Source organism: Petromyzon marinus, chromosome 60, assembly GCF_048934315.1.
Source record: "Petromyzon marinus isolate PM22_M1 ecotype Great Lakes invasive population chromosome 60, UKy_Petmar_22M1.pri1.0, whole genome shotgun sequence".
Classification (NCBI taxonomy): Eukaryota; Metazoa; Chordata; class Hyperoartia; order Petromyzontiformes; family Petromyzontidae; genus Petromyzon; species Petromyzon marinus.
In genome coordinates, this window is record NC_133726.1 from 7,237,859 (window position 1) to 7,256,890 (window position 19,032).

Genomic DNA, 19,032 nt, shown 5'->3' on the forward strand with positions numbered 1-19,032 from the left:
GCTGTATATTTTTAGTTTGCGTGTCTCTCTCGCATCAGCATCATCATCACGATGGCTTAGGAGATGTTAATTACCTCGCCAGGTGTACAGGAGGTCGTGGGTTCGATCTCGACCCTGACGCGTGCTGTATATATTTGGAGTCTGCATGTTCTCCCTCACTCTGTGGTCGCGTGGATTTTTCTCCAGGTCCTCCGGCTTTCCCTCCACGTTTAGGAACACGTGTGAAGAGTATTCGGCTGCTGTAAATTTCCACGCGATAAGCCACTTCGTTGCGCTATCATTTGCGGCCACGTCGCTTCTGAAAAAGAGCCATATCGCTCAAGTGGACATGACCTGGTAAAATTTGTAAATAAATACATATTAGTTCAGTTTTTTTTAAGGGGTGGGTAAAATGGTTACAACAACAAACAACGCAAAAACAAAGACGATAGGAGTTCAAAATACAAGGAAGGTAAACATCACTCAAAAACATTTGAATAATCCAAAACCATCCACATCCGAACCAGGCAAAACACACTGAGGTCTTAACGTCTTTTTATGTTTTGCTGACGCGACCTGGCCTCAAATGTATAGCTCAACAACAAAGTGGCTTATCATTTGGAGAGTTGGTTCAGCAAAACAATTTAAAGAAGAAAGAGAGAGAGAGAGTGAAAGATCTCGCGTCTTCCGCCGGGGGCTTGCACTTCACGACGAGAACGTCGCGAGCAAAAACAACAACAACAACAACATCTCGAAACGAATCACTCCGGAGGCAATTAATTAAAAAACCTTCAAAAATAGCATCGAGGCAACAAAAATCAAATTTTTTTTCAGAATCTCACGGCTTGTGGGGTTGGAGGTGGCGTGTCGGCTCCCTCAGCTGCACTGACTTCTTACCCTTAAGTGAACGCTTCGCAGGAGCCCATTCGCACGTCGAAGATGCGCGTGAAATCCAATTACACGTGGCCCTCCACCCTCCTCACCACCGCCATCCCAATGGTTCCATCACGCACTCGCTCTCTGCCCGCTCGCTCGCTCGCGTGCCACCCGTCGCCTCCGTGGCGCGGGGTGGACGGGCCGCGGTGTGGCTGATAGCCGGCATCCAATGCAGGTAAAGGAGCAGCCCTGCAATTCCTCGCTCACGCCACCGCTGGCGGAAGGGGTTCCCAAATGTATTGGCGGCAGCCGCAGACGACCTCTCTGGAGAGGCTTTGTAACTGACCGTTCGACGCCAGCCAAGACGTCTCAGAAGAGGTGGGCGTGCCCACATTTTTCCCCACCACGCTCGACCCTTGCCGATCGACAGGCCGTGACTCACCCATTTACGCCCGCTGGGTCGGCCACTCTTGCCCCCATTGTTTAATGTTGCGGCCTTTTTACCACTGTAGACCAAAGCCAGAAGATACATTATTAATTCGAATCTAATTGTGTATGTATATAGATATGGCGAGCGCAACTTCGTTCACTAGAGGCGCTTGACACGGCTTACAAAACGGTGAAGCGATGGAACGATGCAGTTGACGGGGGGGGGGGGTGGTGGGCGCAGAAGGATTGAGGAATGAGTGATAGCTATAAGAAGGGGTGCGACGTTGGGGAGCACGAACGGGTTAGGAGAGGGACAGGTGAGGAGCGGAGGGGCGAGGGGTAGAAAGAGGAATGGACGATGTAGAAGAGGTGAGGAGGCTTCAGGAGAGGAACGGAAGGAGGCTAAAGGGGTTAAAGAAGGGGACTGCTTTTATATGCAGGTTGCTTCATAAAAATGTTAACACTTCGGAGAATTGACAACAATAGCACGTGACATGTGCTGCTGCCTCCGGGCTCTGTAGACCGCCTTGAGAAGATTCCAGGCACGCGTTGACAACGATGGCGAACAAGTGGAGACTCTTTGACTTTTTAAAGTTATTAACATTACATTTGCTATCACGTTACAATGTATTATCATTCGTTCTTTCGTCCATTAAAAACGATAGTCCCATATAAGTGATAAAAAAATTAAGCACCCCTGTATTCATCAGTCTCAGTGTATCACCAATACGAAGTAGACTGTGACGAAGTTCAACAGAGCAACGCCGATATCCAGATCACGGTTGCAAATCAATTCCTGCTGCTGCTGCCACCCGATCACGGATGAGAGACCATGTCCTGGACTGTCAGGGTTCAATCCAGGGTAGGTGGCAACCCGAGCCACGTGACGAGCCTTCAAGCAAACGGAGGAGAGACAATATGGACCAACGATTTACCGTGGGATTTTAAAAATAAACACGCGCACCCACGTGCAGCAATATCAATTTTCGCCGGAATCACATTACCAAGAATTCCGGCGCCACCGCATTGACAGCAAGCAGATCAATACGTTTGTGGATTAATGACGGGAATCACAAGCGTGTAAATCGAATGGCATTTTTTTTTCTTCCATATCGAGTACAAATAATTGCGGCACGGCGAATGAATAATTGCCAATCTACGCTCACCATCTGTGACAGCTCTCGGGCTGCATGGACGCGTGATGATGCACCTGTTGTCCGGAGATGCACTGATGCGTGATGATGGGGAGCGGTGGCGCGGTGGTTAGCGCATCACGCTGCGAGACCAGCCACACACGAGTTAGATTACCGCTCACAGACCAACACAGGCGATGATTATACAGTCTAGCGAAAAAAAACATGCTTTGTTCCTGGGTAGTAAGTGTTATTTCCTAATTGCTTATGCCCCAAAAGTACAGAAAATGGCTGTTTATTCCCCACAAACTTTGCTTTTGTGACCAGGACAGTGATATTTTGAAATGTACATATTTTCAATGAGAAAACGCGGTGTGCATTTTTGTCATTCCTTCACGTAAAGTCCTGGTCACAAAAGCAAAGTTTGTGGAGAATAATAGCCATTATCCTAACTTTTTAAGGGTAAACAAATAAAAAAAATAACACTTACTTTAGTACCCAGGAACAAAAATTGTGTTACATAGTGTTACCTGAATCGGACCTGGGCCTACCCTAGGCTGACTCAGCCTCAAAAGAGTACCTGGCGCGGTGTGTAAACATTAAGAAGACAAACTCAACCGGGCGTAGTGCTACCCACCCACCCCATCGTGTGCCACATTGCCGGCCTTCACAGGTGCTGCTCGCTAACAGCACTTGCCCCAACAGTCTGTTAAGGCTATAGGGGGGTGTTTGTGTTCGTAATTGTGACCTCCGGTGTGGTGGTGGTGGTGGTTGCCCACGGTGCGGATGAGACGAAACTGAGAGTTAGGTATACCGAGTCCACCATGAAGTTGATTTCATTTCAGAATCAGAACATTTATAGCGGATTAATCCGATGAGCTATGAAGCCCTTTTTCACATATGTCCAGTCGGGGCGGGTAAGAACGTTACAACAACAGACAGTACGAAAACATGATAGGCATGCACGTGATAAGCCACTTCGTTGGGCTATCATTTGTGGGCAGGTCGCTTCTGTAAAAAAAATCTGCATAGCTCATTGGGGCCTTAACCTGGTAAAATAAAAAAAAATTGTTGAGTTCAGTCTTTTTATTATAGGGGCGGGTAAGATCGTTACAACAACAAACAATACAAAAAAACACGATCGGAGGGCAAGTACAGGAAAGGTAAACAAATCACCAGACACTTACAAATGAAACTCAACCATCCTCATCCTACCACACAAAGCCCACTGAGGCATTAACTTACTTTCTAAAAAAAAGCGGCCCATCGTTTGGACATGCATAGCGGCAAAATCATCTAAATAGTCTAAACGCATGTTTCTAAACGTGGAGGGAAAACCCCTAGGGCACGGAGAAAACAATCCACGTGACCACGGGGAGAACATGAAACCTCCAAATATACCGCAGGCGTCTGGGTCGGGATCGAACCCTAGACTTCCCGCACACCGGGCGAGGAGGATAACATCTCACCACCGTGGCGTGCCCTTTAAATAGATAAAGTATACTAATTACAAATTGCATAATCAATTCCCAAGCTTTGTAATGGCAGTAAAAGAAGAGCAAAGACAGTCTCAGACCACATCAAGACAACAAACAGTCCCTTAATAATAACGAGTGTATTGGTCCGATTGCTATCTCATAATCCCCATTGAGTAATCGTGGCTGACAGGAGTCAACGAAGGAACAACACAAATACAACCTTTGACGTATGCTTTGGTTCTTTGGGTAAAGTCACGTAAAAAGATAAAATAAAAAAGCAAATAAAATAAAAACTACGACGTTTCGATCACAACACAAGCGATCGTCTTCAGGAGGAAGACTTTTATTATTATTATTTATATCTACGTGACTTGACCGAAATAACCAAAGAATATGAATTCCTGCAGTCACAAAAGTTTTTAAGTCAAAAGATAACCTTTGCTGTTAAGAGATAGAAGAGCCGTAATAATGCGACTGACCGACGGTGAGTGAAGCTGTGAGCGCTGGATCATCAATCAGCCTCTCCGCTGCACGTTGACTTATATCAAGTGCGTTGAGTTAGGCCTTAATCTCGCCAAAAGGAATTTAACCGTTGTCTCCAAACGTCACTCCCCCCCTTCCCTTTGATGTCATTTAATCAGAAGAGTGCGGCAGCTTTCCCATACTCACGCTTAATGCAATCCACTCCTGTGCCCTATCCGAGCCTAGTAACGTTATTCAGGCGCCACGATGTTAAGTACCTCGCCCGGTATACGGGAGGTCGTGGGTTCAATCCCCACCCTGACGACGCCTGCTGTAAATTTGGAGTTTGAATATCTCTGGGGCCGTCCATAAATGACGTCACGCGATTTTGGACGATTTTTGACCCCCCCCCCCTCCCCTCGTCACACGGCGTCACAAAAAGTCAGACACCCCCTCAAATATGACGTCACAAAGCTCTGCCCCCCCCAAAAAAATATAAAAACATGCTTCAAATCGCTTTAAACTATTGTCATTGTAATGATTATTTAATGTGGCGCTGCACTCTGATGTTGTAGGAGAAAACATTTATTAAAAAGCATATTTAATTACGTGTTGTCTATATTTATTTAAAGTTGCGCATTTTAATGTGACGTCACATTTCTCCAACCCCCCCCCCCCTCGTCACACATCGTCACAAATGTCCATTTATGGACGGCTCCTCTCTCTCCCCGTGGTCACGTGGATTTTTCTCCGGATCCTCCAGGTTTTCCCACCACATTTAGAATCAACGTCACACGTTTAGAGTATTTGACTGCTATATAGTTCCACGTGATACGCCACTTGGCTGAGCTATCATTTGTGATAGCCAGGTCGATTCTGACAATTAAGTTAATGCCTCAGTGGGCTTTGTTGATGGGGATGGTTTACTTTGTTATATTTTTTATTCATAGCCAGGTCTGCAGAGGTGAATCTGTTGATTGTCTCTGCGGAGATTACGTTTTTCCTTCTAACTGCAAAAACAGTGATTGCTGCGATTTTGTATTTTTGGGTTTAGTTTCACCAAACTTTGCCATATCTCGCAACATATCAAAACATCACCCGAAGCACACCGGGGGTATTATTTTTTTTTACTCATTCTTTCCCCTTTCCTGGATCCCAAACCGCTTCCTCCCAACGTCCTGTAACGTTTCCCCTGTTTGTGAGTGACGGCAGCTGACCTCTGACCCCGCCACCCCGCTTCCTTCACCGCGTTGCTGTCCCGTAGTGCAATTCCCAATCGAGGAATTTTCCGCCAGCTGTTTTTTAGCCGAATTGGTTTACGTTGGTGTCAACACGATACCGGTCAGCTACGTACGGCGCGAAAGAAATTCAGCGTCATACATACATTTACACGGATAGGCCCTGTTTCGTCCTCTGCGTGGATGTAAATATTTCGTGGCATTTGCTGGGCGGGGGTGGGGGGGGAAGGGGGGAAGGTGCGGGGAGGGAGGGGCAACTTTGATGAAATTCCTTGGCGCTCCCCATCGGCCTTGCGTCTCCTTCTCTCTGCGCACAGCTACGCGAGGCTGTCTCCCTCCCTCCCTTCCTCCCTCCTCGCGCTGGCTAGCGGGGAAGCGGTGCCCATGAATAAAACATCGACGTTCTCCGGGCCTGTCTTCGTTTCCTTGGGATGCGGGGGGCGGTGCGGGGTGGCGGGCGAAGAGTCGCCTTCATCTCCGAGAGAAATGGATTCTTGTTTTTTTTCTTAATATATAAATATATATGTGTGTGCGTGTGTCCTGTGTGTGTGTATGTGTTCCTGTTGTATTTTTAAACAGCTCCACTTGGCGCGCCACCTGCCACCAACGTTTTTTTTTTTTTGGGGCGAAATGTGTGCTCAAGAAAAACCCCGGCGTTAAATATAAACCCCCATTAAAAGCAAATCCTGAGAGTCCTGATCGTTTTGTAAGACGATCAGGACTGGTTAAGAACGTGGGGGGAGGGCAAGACAGCGGCGTACTGGTGACGCACCTCACAGCAAGAAGGACCTGGGTTCGATTCCCGACTCTGTGTGGAGTTTGGATGTCACCCCCCTTCCCCCCAAACCCCGTTCTGCAGAGTGTTAGTTAATGGACACGCGTGTGTGTGTGTGTGTCTGCGGAGTTTGAACCGGTACTGGACCTCGCCTAGGTCGATTCAGCCACAAATGTGTACGTGGTTCGGTGTGTAAAACATCACCGCTCAGGGAGACAAAGGCGGCTGGGGCGTGGTGCTGGTCACACAACCCCCCGGTCGTGTGTGCCACAGTGCCGGCAATTCAGAGGTGCTACCACTCGCGAACAGCACTTGACCCTCAAGCCTGTTACAGGCTCTACGGCGGGGCGTTTGGTGGTGGCTTTGTATCCCCGTGTTCCCCGGGGATAGGGGGAGGGGAGGGGGTTCACTTCAAGGGGGTCCGCTGGAGGTCCCATTTCGCGTGGATCCCCTCGATCTGTGTGGAACCCCCCCCCCCATTGCCCTCCCGACTTATGCCTGACACGGGCACCTTCAATGTCAGAGATTGAAAAACTCACGGCCACAAAACCGTCCCTTGCGGAGCCCTAGAGCAGTGATTTGTTACGCGAATTTTTTTTATTGTCTTGTAACGGGGACCCTTTATCAGATTTATTTACGGAGTGTTGGCATCCTCGCAGTGAGCAGCACTTTGTGATATTGTCAATGAGAGGTGTTATATAGACGTTAATTATTGCTGGTGTTATATTATTAGACCGGGTTCTCAAACCGATCACTGGGTAAACAAAATTAAAAATCCACTCGTGATGTAAAACATTTCTGTTGTTTTTTTACGCTCAGTGCGGTGGATTCCAGCTCTGACAATTGAAACAATCCAGTTTAACTGCGATGTGACCAGCACGATGGGTTTCAGACCAGTCATAGAAAATTACTGAATAAAAAAAATATATTTAATTGAGTTCATATATAAAACAAAAAATGTCCAGCACTACCGCGCGACGAATATCTCGACAGCAGAACACATTGGCAAAGTGCAGCACGCCCTCCCCAGTGTGAATAAGAAGTCTCTGAAAACGGACATCTCATAAGTAAGTCTGAAACGTCCCCTGTCACGGGCTGTCATGCTGGAGGAGGTCCGTAGCTTTTATTTCAGGACTTGACACCGATGAGCAAAATCAGAACTGTAAAAAAGGACGAAAATGTCTATATGGTATATTTATGCAGTACACATGAAATCACGATCGAGTGTGGTATATCAAAATCAACCATGAATTATAAAATTCCACGAAAAATTACAAACGATCATGTTGAAGCGGGATTAGTAACGGTGTCGGTGTGCATGCCGGAGAGAGAGATTTTAACAAAACAAGAATATAAGATGATGCTGGAAATGTCACGTGAAGCATGAAAGCGTTGTAGATGTGATCAGGACAATGAGGTGGGTTGTGATGAGTGCCATACTTGTGCAGGGTGGAGGAGGATCGGATAAGCAACTCGGAGGGTGGGATTAGAATGTGGCAGATCAGCAGCGGAGGCCGTGATGGGTGGGACAGTTGAGCAGGGTGTATGTGGAGGATAGGGCAATGCATTTGGAGGTTGGGGATGTTACTTGGCAGGAGAGATTGATAATCGGGAAGATAAGGAGGTTGGATTGGGCGGGACACGTGCGCAGGATGTATGTGGAGAAGGAGGAAGGCTGATCACCGAAACGAGCATCCATGGGGCATAGAAATGAAGACCTCAAGTCAGTGAAGTCGCCACTCCGAAAATCCGCAGTGCACCGCGAAACAAACAAACAGGAAATGTCACGTAAATCATTTATGCGTCGCCTGCATGATTGTTTTTCCTTGGGGGGGGGGGGGGGGTTACTGCCACGTCCCTAGAAATTCACGGAGAGAGCGAGCGAGAGAGAGAGAGAATAAAACAGAAAGTGCCACCCTCATCTTCCTCTTCCATGTTTCCGTTCCATAAGCTTGAACAAAGAGCGGCAAGGCGACGTTGGGTTTTGTTTGTTCCTGACAATGAAACAGCTGGCGGGTTTTTGTTTGTTCCCGACAATGACACAGCTGGCGGGTTTTTGTTTGTTCGTGACAATGGAACAGCTGGCGGGTTTTTGTTTGTTCCCGACAATGAAACAGCTGGCGGGTTTTTGTTGTTCCTGACAATGAAATAGCTGGCGGGTTTTTGTTTGTTCCTGACAATGACACAGCTGGCGGGTTTTTGTTTGTTCCTGACAATGACACAGCTGGTGGGTTTTTGTTGTTCCTGACAATGAAACAGCTGGCGGGTTTTTGTTTGTTACTGACAATGAAACAGCTGGCAGGTTTTTGTTTGTTCCCGACAATGAAACAGCTGGCGGGTTTTTGTTGTTCCTGACAATGAAACAGCTGGCGGGTTTTTGTTTGTTCCCGACAATGAAACAGCTGGCGGGTTTTTGTTTGTTCCTGACAATGAAACAGCTGGCGGGTTTTTGTTTGTTCCCGACAATGAAACAGCTGGCGGGTTTTTGTTGTTCCTGACAATGAAACAGCTGGCGGGTTTTTGTTTGTTCCCGACAATGAAACAGCTGGCGGGTTTTTGTTTGTTACTGACAATGAAACAGCTGGCGGGTTTTTGTTTGTACCCGACAATGAAACAGCTGGCAGGTTTTTGTTTGTTCCCGACAATGAAGCAGCTGGCTGATTTTTGTTTGTTTCTGACAATGAAACAGCTGGCGGGTTTTTGTTTGTACCCGACAATGAAACAGCTGGCGGGTGTTTGTTTGTTCCTGACAATATGAAACAGCAGGCGGGTTTTTGTTTGTTCCTGACAATGAAACAGCTGGTGGGTTTTTGTTTGTTCCTGACAATGGAACAGCTGGCGGGTTTTTGTTTGTTCCTGACAATGAAACAGCTGGCAGGTTTTTGTTTTTTAACTGACAATGAAACAGCTGGCGGGTTTTTGTTTGTTCCCGACAATGACACAGCTGGCGGGTTTTTGTATGTTACTGACAATGAAACAGCTGGCGGGCTTTTGTTTGTTCCCGACAATGAAACAGCTGGCGGGTTTTTGTTTGTTCCCGACAATGACACAGCTGGCGGGTTTTTGTTTGTTCCTGACAATGAAACAGCTGGCAGGTTTTTGTTTGTTCCCGACAATGAAAGAGCTGGCGGGTTTTTGTTTGTTCGTGACAATGAAACAGCTGGCGGGTTTTTGTTTGTACCCGACAATGAAACAGCTGGCGGGTTTTTGTTTGTTCCTGACAATGACACAGCTGGCGGGTTTTTGTTGTTCCTGACAATGAAACAGCTGGCGGGTTTTTGTTTGTTCCTGACAATGAAAAAGCTGGCGGGTTTTTGTTTGTACCCGACAATAAAACAGCTGGCGGGTTTTTGTTTGTTCCTGACAATGAAACAGCTGGCGGGTTTTTGTTTGTACCCGACAATGAAACAGCTGGCGGGTGTTTGTTTGTTCCCAACAATGAAACAGCTGGCGGATTTTTGTTTGTTCCCGACAATGAAACAGCTGGCGGGTTTTTGTTGTTCCTGACAATGACACAGCTGGTGGGTTTTTGTTTGTTCGTGACAATGAAACAGCTGGCGGGTTTTTGTTTGTTCCCGACAATGAAACAGCTGGCGGGTTTTTGTTTGTTCCCGACAATGAAACAGCTGGCGGGTTTTTGTTTGTTCCCGACAATGACACAGCTGGCGGGTTTTTGTTTGTTCCTGACAATGACACAGCTGGCGGGTTTTTGTTTGTTCCCGACAATGATACAGCTGGCAGGTTTTTGTTTGTTCGTAACAATGAAACAGCTGACGGGTTTTTGTTTGTTCCTGACAATGAAACAGCTGGCCGGTTTTTCTTTGTACTCGACAATGACACAGCTGACGGGTTTTGTTTGTTCCTGACAATGAAACAGCTGGCGGGTTTTTGTTTGATCCTGACAATGACACAGCTGACGGGTTTTTGTTTGTACCCGACAATGACACAGCTGGCGGGTTTTTGTTTGTTCCCGACAATGAAACAGCTGGCGGATTTTTGTTTGTTCGTGACAATGAAACACCTGGCGGGTTTTTGTTTGTTCTTAACAATGAAACAGCTGGTGGGTTTTTGTTTGTTCCCGACAATGACACAGCTGGCGGGTTTTTGTTTGTTCCAGACAATGAAACAGCTGGCGGGTTTTTGTTTGTTCTTGACAATGAAACAGCTGGCCGGTTTTTCTTTGTACCCGACAATGACACAGCTGACGGGTTTTTGTTTGTTCCTGACAATGACACAGCTGACGGGTTTTTGTTTGTACCCGACAATGACACAGCTGGTGGGTTTTTGTTTGTTCCCGACAATGAAACAGCTGGCGGATTTTTGTTTGTTCGTGACAATGAAACAGCTGGCGGGTTTTTGTTTGTTCCCAACAATGAAACAGCTGGCGGGTTTTTGTTTGTTCCCGACAATGACACAGCTGGCGGGTTTTTGTTTGTTCCTGACAATGAAATAGCTGGCGGGTTTTTGTTTGTTCCTGACAATGAAACAGCTGGCAGGTTTTTGTTTGTTCCTGACAATGAAACAGCTGGCGGGTTTTTGTTTGTTCCCAACAATGACACAGCAGGCGGGTTTTTGTTTGTTCCTGACAATGAAACAGCTGGCGGATTTTTGTTTGTTCCCGACAATGAAACAGCTGGAGGGTTTTTGTTTGTTCCCGACAATGGAACAGCTGGCGGGTGTTTGTTTGTTCCCGACAATGGAACAGCTGGCGGGTGTTTGTTTGTTCCCAACAATGACACAGCTGGCGGGTGTTTGTTTGTACCCCACAATGAAACAGCAGGCGGGTTTTTGTTTGTTCCTGACAATGAAACAGCTGGCGGATTTTTGTTTGTTCCCGACAATGAAACAGCTGGCGGGTTTTTGTTTGTTCCTGACAATGAAACAGCTGGCGGATTTTTGTTTGTTTCCGACAATGAAACAGCTGGCAGGTTTTTGCTTGTTTCTGACAATGAAACATCTGGCGGGTTTTTGCTTGTTCCTGACAATGAAACAGCTGGCGGGTTTTTGTTTGTTCCTGACAATGAAACACCTGGCAGGTTTTTGTTTGTTCCCGACAATGAAACAGCTGGCGGATTTTTGTTTGTTTCTGACAATGAAACAGCTGGCGGGTTTTTGTTTGTTCCCGACAATGAAACAGCTGGCGGGTTTTTGTTTGTTCCCGACAATGGAACAGCTGGCGGGTTTTTGTTTGTTCCTGACAATGACACAGCTGGCGGGTTTTTGTTTGTTCCCGACAATGAAACAGCTGGTGGGTTTTTGTTTGTTCGTAACAATGAAACAGCTGGCGGGTTTTTGTTTGTTCCTGACAATGAAACAGCTGGCGGGTTTTTGTTTGTTCCTGACAATGAAACAGCTGGCGGGTTTTTGTTTGTTCCCGACAATGAAACAGCTGGTGGGTTTTTGTTTGTTCGTAACAATGAAACAGCTGGCGGGTTTTTGTTTGTTCCTGACAATGAAACAGCTGGCGGGTTTTTGTTTGTTCCTGACAATGAAACAGCTGGCGGGTTTTTGTTTGTTCCCGACAATGACACAGTTGGCGGGTTTTTGTTTGTTACTGACAATGAAACAGCTGGCGGGCTTTTGTTTGTTCCCGACAATGAAACACCTGACGGGTTTTTGTTTGTTCCTGACAATGAAATAGCTGGCGGGTTTTTGTTGTTCCTGACAATGAAACAGCTGGCGGGTTTTTGTTTGTTCCCGACAATGAAACAGCTGGCGGGTTTTTGTTTGTTCCCGACAATAAAACAGCTGGCGGGTTTTTGTTTGTTCCTGACAATGAAACAGCTGGCGGGTTTTTGTTTGTTCCCGACAATGAAACAGCTGGCGGGTTTTTGTTTGTTCCCGACAATGGAACAGCTGGTGGGTTTTTGTTGTTCCTGACAATGAAACAGCTGGCCGGTTTTTCTTTGTACCCGACAATGACACAGCTGACGGGTTTTTGTTTGTTCCTGACAATGACACAGCTGACGGGTTTTTGTTTGTACCCGACAATGACACAGCTGGTGGGTTTTTGTTTGTTCCCGACAATGAAACAGCTGGCGGATTTTTGTTTGTTCGTGACAATGAAACAGCTGGCGGGTTTTTGTTTGTTCCCAACAATGAAACAGCTGGCGGGTTTTTGTTTGTTCCCGACAATGACACAGCTGGCGGGTTTTTGTTTGTTCCTGACAATGAAATAGCTGGCGGGTTTTTGTTTGTTCCTGACAATGAAACAGCTGGCAGGTTTTTGTTTGTTCCTGACAATGAAACAGCTGGCGGGTTTTTGTTTGTTCCCAACAATGACACAGCAGGCGGGTTTTTGTTTGTTCCTGACAATGAAACAGCTGGCGGATTTTTGTTTGTTCCCGACAATGAAACAGCTGGAGGGTTTTTGTTTGTTCCCGACAATGGAACAGCTGGCGGGTGTTTGTTTGTTCCCGACAATGGAACAGCTGGCGGGTGTTTGTTTGTTCCCAACAATGACACAGCTGGCGGGTGTTTGTTTGTACCCCACAATGAAACAGCAGGCGGGTTTTTGTTTGTTCCTGACAATGAAACAGCTGGCGGATTTTTGTTTGTTCCCGACAATGAAACAGCTGGCGGGTTTTTGTTTGTTCCTGACAATGAAACAGCTGGCGGATTTTTGTTTGTTTCCGACAATGAAACAGCTGGCAGGTTTTTGCTTGTTCCTGACAATGAAACATCTGGCGGGTTTTTGCTTGTTCCTGACAATGAAACAGCTGGCGGGTTTTTGTTTGTTCCTGACAATGAAACACCTGGCAGGTTTTTGTTTGTTCCCGACAATGAAACAGCTGGCGGGTTTTTGTTTGTTCCCGACAATGAAACAGCTGGCGGGTTTTTGTTTGTTCCCGACAATGGAACAGCTGGCGGGTTTTTGTTTGTTCCTGACAATGACACAGCTGGCGGGTTTTTGTTTGTTCCCGACAATGAAACAGCTGGTGGGTTTTTGTTTGTTCGTAACAATGAAACAGCTGGCGGGTTTTTGTTTGTTCCTGACAATGAAACAGCTGGCGGGTTTTTGTTTGTTCCTGACAATGAAACAGCTGGCGGGTTTTTGTTTGTTCCCGACAATGAAACAGCTGGTGGGTTTTTGTTTGTTCGTAACAATGAAACAGCTGGCGGGTTTTTGTTTGTTCCTGACAATGAAACAGCTGGCGGGTTTTTGTTTGTTCCTGACAATGAAACAGCTGGCGGGTTTTTGTTTGTTCCCGACAATGACACAGTTGGCGGGTTTTTGTTTGTTACTGACAATGAAACAGCTGGCGGGCTTTTGTTTGTTCCCGACAATGAAACACCTGACGGGTTTTTGTTTGTTCCTGACAATGAAATAGCTGGCGGGTTTTTGTTGTTCCTGACAATGAAACAGCTGGCGGGTTTTTGTTTGTTCCCGACAATGAAACAGCTGGCGGGTTTTTGTTTGTTCCCGACAATAAAACAGCTGGCGGGTTTTTGTTTGTTCCTGACAATGAAACAGCTGGCGGGTTTTTGTTTGTTCCCGACAATGAAACAGCTGGCGGGTTTTTGTTTGTTCCCGACAATGGAACAGCTGGTGGGTTTTTGTTGTTCCTGACAATGAAACAGCTGGCGGGTTTTTGTTTGTTCCTGACAATGGAACAGCTGGCGGGTTTTTGTTGTTCCTGACAATGAAACAGCTGGCGGGTTTTCGTTTGTTACTGACAATGAAACAGCTGGCGGGTTTTTGTTTGTTCTCGACAATGAAACAGCTGGCGGGTTTTTGTTTGTTCCCGACAATAAAACAGCTGGCGGGTTTTTGTTTGTTCCTGACAATGAAACAGCTGGCGGGTTTTTGTTTGTTCCCGACAATGAAACAGCTGGTGGGTTTTTGTTTGTTCCTGACAATGACACAGCTGGCGGGTTTTTGTTTGTTCGTAACAATGAAACAGCTGGCGGGTTTTTGTTTGTTCCTGACAATGAAACAGCTGGCGGGTTTCTGTTTGTTCCTGACAATGAAACAGCTAGCGGGTTTTTGTTTGTTCCTGACAATGAAACAGCTGGCGGGTTTTTGTTTGTTCTTGACAATGAAACAGCTGGCCGGTTTTTCTTTGTACCCGACAATGACACAGCTGACGGGTTTTTGTTTGTTCCTGACAATGAAACAGCTGGCGGGTTTTTGTTTGATCCTGACAATGAAACAGCTGGCGGGTTTTTGTTTGTTCCTGACAATGAAACAGCTGGCGGGTTTTTGTTTGTTCCTGACAATGAAACAGCTGGCGGGTTTTTGTTTGTTCCTGACAATGAAACAGCTGGCGGGTTTTTGTTTGTTCCCGACAATGAAACAGCTGGTGGGTTTTTGTTTGTTCGTAACAATGAAACAGCTGGCGGGTTTTTGTTTGTTCCTGACAATGAAACAGCTGGCGGGTTTTTGTTTGTTCCTGACAATGAAACAGCTGGCGGGTTTTTGTTTGTTCCCGACAATGACACAGTTGGCGGGTTTTTGTTTGTTACTGACAATGAAACAGCTGGCGGGCTTTTGTTTGTTCCCGACAATGAAACACCTGACGGGTTTTTGTTTGTTCCTGACAATGAAATAGCTGGCGGGTTTTTGTTGTTCCTGACAATGAAACAGCTGGCGGGTTTTTGTTTGTTCCCGACAATGAAACAGCTGGCGGGTTTTTGTTTGTTCCCGACAATAAAACAGCTGGCGGGTTTTTGTTTGTTCCTGACAATGAAACAGCTGGCGGGTTTTTGTTTGTTCCCGACAATGAAACAGCTGGCGGGTTTTTGTTTGTTCCCGACAATGGAACAGCTGGTGGGTTTTTGTTGTTCCTGACAATGAAACAGCTGGCGGGTTTTTGTTTGTTCCTGACAATGGAACAGCTGGCGGGTTTTTGTTGTTCCTGACAATGAAACAGCTGGCGGGTTTTCGTTTGTTACTGACAATGAAACAGCTGGCGGGTTTTTGTTTGTTCTCGACAATGAAACAGCTGGCGGGTTTTTGTTTGTTCCCGACAATAAAACAGCTGGCGGGTTTTTGTTTGTTCCTGACAATGAAACAGCTGGCGGGTTTTTGTTTGTTCCCGACAATGAAACAGCTGGTGGGTTTTTGTTTGTTCCTGACAATGACACAGCTGGCGGGTTTTTGTTTGTTCGTAACAATGAAACAGCTGGCGGGTTTTTGTTTGTTCCTGACAATGAAACAGCTGGCGGGTTTCTGTTTGTTCCTGACAATGAAACAGCTAGCGGGTTTTTGTTTGTTCCTGACAATGAAACAGCTGGCGGGTTTTTGTTTGTTCTTGACAATGAAACAGCTGGCCGGTTTTTCTTTGTACCCGACAATGACACAGCTGACGGGTTTTTGTTTGTTCCTGACAATGAAACAGCTGGCGGGTTTTTGTTTGATCCTGACAATGACACAGCTGACGGGTTTTTGTTTGTACCCGACAATGACACAGCTGGCGGGTTTTGTTTGATCCTGACAATGAAACAGCTGGCGGATTTTTGTTTGCTCCCGACAATGACACAGCTGGCCGGTTTTTGTTTGTTCCTGACAATGAAACAGCTGGCGGTTAATGCGCCCCCCCCCCCCCGACACCGGAGTGGTGGAGTCTCATTGTTGTTGTTGTTGTTAATCACCATTGTTCCGCTCGATGATTACTTACAACCGGCAGCAGCAGCAGAAATAATAATAATATCAACGGGGTAATGTATGCAGTCACTCACTTCTTGTGTACGTGTGCAACGAACGTGGGGGGGTCAGCCAGACAATATGTGGATGACGAGGAGGAGTATGGAGTTTGTCCATTTCAATTAAGCACCATTGTCATGAGCGGCAGGGGTGGCGTCAAGTGGTGACATTTGTGCCGCACGGCAAAGAGGCAGCCTCGGTTCGACTCCCGACTCGGGCGACCTTTGCCCGTGTAGAGTACTGGGCTGTGGAGGCTACAGGGTGGAGCAGTGGAAACAATTTGTGCCTCACAGCAAGAAGCACCCGGGTTCGATTGCAGTCGCGGTCGCCTTTCTGTGCATGGAGCTTGTTCTCACCCCGCCCGCCCCAAGCCTCCCTCCTGTTCTCTGCTGCGTTTCCTCTCGATTCTCCGGTTTCCTCTCATAGGAATCCAAAAAGGGAATCATAACAGTGGAATCGGTATTGACCGACAACAGCCCATGCACTGCTGAAAATGTACCGGCAAATTGCGTAATCAGGGTTACGCAGCAGCAGCAGCAGCAACGTAACTCACATGCAAGCACGTTGTTGTGAAAGACCCAACGCAGAAGATCCCCTGGGGTTTGATCCTCCGCGAAGCTGCTCATGGTCCACCCGAAATCGCACCCAGTGCGCAAACCGTGGCAGCAGCAGATGCGGACACCTGATGATACACAAATGGAAAGTTAAAAACTCCCCAGGAGTAGCGGTGCGACCGTGGTCATCCACAACAAGGAGACCCATAACACCGTGCAAACGACGCAATGCCCCGATCCACAACCACGAAGGAGGAGACGTCGTCGCAGCGACGGCTTACTACTCCACTGTCTCCTGACGCAGTTCATCTGGGCTTGAACCCACCCGAATGTGAAATTGCAGTCGTTGCACTGCATCGACATCAGCAAGCCATGCGGAAGAGGAAGAAATGTCGCCACGCTGCCGCGAAAACTTCGCGGGCCCCTCTCGAAAATGAGACTCGGCGAGGCTTCCCGATGCAGCCATTACCGTAACACGAATAATCGCGATCATCATCAGTCATGATCAACCCACTGCTGTGCGAAGGCTCACCCCAAAGCCATTGCAATCCTTCACGTGTCCTGGGGATGCAACAGTCTGCCCGAGGCCTCGTGTCATCGTTCCGTCTCCTCGGTTGCCGTCCTGCGGTACAAATCGAGATTCGGATGTTCTGATCGACAGTCGATACGGTGTGCGCTTCCCTGCGTACGTCCTCTAACCTACACGCTCCTCCGCCTGTCTCTCGGTGCAAAAACGAACGCGCGACACTCCGTTCTTCGTTAGGTACTTTTCGATGGGGTTTTTTTAATTGTTGAATCAAAATATTCTTCGGCCAACAAACTCAGGTTTCATTATTTCAGCTGGCGAGGCTCCCATTGAGGCCACGCCGCTCATGCTGCAAGGAATCAGAAAATGTATTTATCCTGGAGAAATCCTATGAGCTATGAAGTTCTTCCCCCTCCCCCCCCCCCCCCCCACACATACGTCCAGTAGGGGCTGGTGAAAAAGTCACAACAACAAACAGATCGCAGGGCAAAGTGTAGGCAAGGCGAACAAGAAAAGTCAACAAGGCTGACTACAAGGCCACAATCCGCTGGCCGTAGTGGCAGTGACAGGACATTGCAGTTGCATGAAGTTACATAGAGATCGAGAGAGTTGCACAGAGACTCATAGAGTTACACGGAGACTCCATAGAATCACATAGAGACCCATAGAGTTACGTAGATGTCCATAGAGTTGCATAGACTCGTAGAGTTACATGGAGACTCCATAGAGTTACATAGAGAACCATAGAGTTGCATAGAGATCCATCAGCTTCATGCAACGCAGTGAGCCGACACTACTAGCAATTTCCCAAGCTCTGCAGTCCTCTACATATCAAGATGTTTTCAGCCAATTTCAAATGAGCGTTTAAACAACTGTTGGCCAACCCTTCTCAAAACGGTCAATATAATTTCGTCATTTTCCATGGTGAAAAAGAAACCCATCCATAAACGAGCCAGTCAATGCGATAAATTATATATATATTTTTTTAAAAACTCAATGTGAGATAGTATGTTTTACGATGATTATGAAGATGACGGTGGTGGTGGTGTTGGTGGCATTCGTTACTCCGTTTATTCACCTCCACCGGGAGCCGGCGATGAAAGCAACAAGAATAACTCATTCATTTAAAAACTCGGTAAAAAAATACCCACCACACCCCCCTCCTCCTCCACTCAATATTTCAAGAGCCGCAATGCCACGTGGTGCATGCGAGAAGCGGCGGGGTCTGCGTCACGAATGACGCCAGTCCCCCCGTGACCCGCACGAACGAACGGCGGCAGCTCACAGACATCGGCACGGTCAAATTGAAAACTCAACGTCTCTCATCTGAGTCGCGTTACTCCGTGCGGACTGCGGCTCACGACACGGAGGGCCCAACGCGTCATTCTTTTACTCCACGCCCCTCCCCCCAACAATGTAACTGCTCCCTTCGTACCCCCCCATAGCCCCTCAACCCTCCTCCCCAGTGTCTACCGCCCCCCCCCCCCGCTCCATTCCTCCAAGTGCTAGGGAGGTAGCGGGGTGGGTGGCGGTGGTGCTGAGGTCGGGGCGAGCCGGGGGAGGGGTGAGGGGAGTGGAGGAAGAATGGAGGACAGAGCAGCAGAGGAGGGAGAGGGAGGAGGGGAGAGATGAAGGCAGGCAGGGAGCCAGCAGCCGCGTGGGGTCGATGGCAATACTCCTGTTGTTGTTGTTGGTGGTGGTGGTGCTTGCTGGTTGGGGTGGTGATCCTCGTGTTGTTGTTGGCGGTGGTGCTAGTGGTGGTGGTGGTAGTGGTGTACCCTGCCCGGCCTTCATAGGCGCTGCTCGCTAACAGCACTTGCCCCAACAGCGCGTTAAGGCTATACGGGGGATCTTTGTCTTTGTGGTGGTGAAGATGATTGCTCGTGGTGATGGTTGAGTTGGTGCTTGCGCTGGTGCCGCTTGATGCTTGTGCTGG

The 19,032-nt window shown here is 47.5% G+C and overlaps 1 long non-coding RNA gene across 1 annotated transcript; it reads right to left on the reverse strand.

Moving 5' to 3' along the window:
- Positions 1–452: 452 nt before the first annotated feature.
- Positions 453–17,508, reverse strand: LOC142905986 (uncharacterized). The gene is made up of 3 exons (XR_012930016.1): positions 17,103–17,508; positions 16,570–16,698; positions 453–2,560 (listed from the first exon to the last, which is right to left on the reverse strand). It is a non-coding gene; the product is annotated as an uncharacterized LOC142905986 (long non-coding RNA).
- Between the last annotated feature and the right edge of the window lie 1,524 nt (positions 17,509–19,032).